The sequence below is a fragment of the Cynara cardunculus genome (genome assembly GCF_001531365.2).
Source record: "Cynara cardunculus var. scolymus isolate 2C chromosome LG 11, CcrdV1, whole genome shotgun sequence".
Lineage (NCBI taxonomy): Eukaryota > Viridiplantae > Streptophyta > Magnoliopsida > Asterales > Asteraceae > Cynara > Cynara cardunculus.
Genome location: NC_037538.1, coordinates 6,585,983 through 6,587,671, shown reverse-complemented (window position 1 = coordinate 6,587,671; position 1,689 = coordinate 6,585,983). Strand labels below are relative to the sequence as shown.

The 1,689-nt window shown below is 29.0% G+C and overlaps 1 pseudogene; it reads right to left on the bottom strand.

Moving 5' to 3' along the window:
* The window catches only part of LOC112521027, a 6,850-nt pseudogene extending 6,218 nt beyond the window's left edge, over positions 1–632 (bottom strand).
* Between the last annotated feature and the right edge of the window lie 1,057 nt (positions 633–1,689).

The window sequence follows — 1,689 nt, the reverse complement described above, 5'->3', positions numbered from 1 at the left end:
CAATTTTCTCTTATTCTCACTTACACCCTCAAACGTCAATGGCTTCTACACAAGGTACTAAATTTGAAACAAAATAATACCGACATGATACAAAACTTCTAAAACTACGAAATTATGTTTTTATGCATATTGATGTTTGAAATGATTTACGGAAAAAATGAAAATGTTGTTTTGAATCAAATTCTTATTAAAATAGCATACAATGCAATAAGAACATACCAAACTATATAACATTAGTATTCAATATTCGAAAAAAATTCCATTTCTTTTTATCTTGTCTCCTTCATTTGATCCAAATACAATTGTCAAACACAAATGATTTAATAAACAAAATTTACCACTTAGTTTGTTTCTAAGAGAAGAATTAAAAAATTTGTATAAACTAAAAGTTTTTTCTGGTGTACAAAGAAAATGGCGTTGTAAACCTCAACTTGTAGATTTCGAATATTTAAATCTTAAAATTCAATTACTGAGGGTTTCTACATATCTTTCGGCTTAAGTACCCCAATTTGCACTCCTCAGCCCCCACAATGGCCTATAACACCCATATCATTGATATATACTATTCATTATCTTCGACCGTCGAGGATATTGTCTACGACTACGATATCAACAATCAGAAATATTCCCATGACTACGGAGTCCTCGACCCATGATCGTGGTTATTTACGACCACAAAACCTTCGACCGTTGGTCAAGAGTTATTTATCTACGACCATGATTATCCACGACGTAATAAACTAACAACGTTCGTTACTATATACTAACCACGACGTCCGCTGCCAGTGGTGTTTATTGCAAGTTTCAAGTATTCATGATCAAAATTTGCCTCATTAATTCATCAAGGTGACCGACAACCAATCATCAATAGACAGACTCAACCTTAATTATCGATTAATAAAAATGTAATTCAATTATATGGAACCAATTTCAATCAAGACTTTCTAAAATAAAGACTTAACACTATTAGCCCCTATAAGTTTCACCAAAACTAATAAATCAAGGGTATTAGAGTATACCAACTAATTATTGTTGGTATATGAAGTCTTATACCCTATATTAATCAATTGTATTTAGTATCAATTTAACGGGTATATTATTATCGATTTTATACCCATTTCAAGTTACATATATGAAAACTTGTAATTTGGTTCAAATTTTGAGTGAGATTTTTAGTTTCTAGGTAACACATGTGGTATTAAAGTTTTTAATTGCAAAAGATAAAACTTGCAAACATACAAATCTTAAAACAAAATATGTTAAGTTATAATATTCAATATATACAAAATATAAAACTAATGAATAATTAAATAAGTCGGTATTAATTATGGCACTACCGAAATACGCAACTCCCAAAACCATGTACCAACTATGTTTGTATATTTGGTACAATACTATTAACCCGACTGTAATTGGTACCAGTTTATATTGATACAATTTAAACATGTTAGTTACTTTGGTACAAATTACGTCCCTAATTTTTATTTGATTTTAAATAAAAATGGAGCAAGTATATATATATATATATACTAGAAGAGTACTCGCGCAATGCAGCGAGATACATCGTGTTTTTAATATTTCATTTTATTCTTTATCTCAGTCGATGTTATAATATGACTTTATGTGATTTTGATAAAGCGATAATGTTTTTATTTTTGAATAAAATATATGTTTGACGATATCATAAAA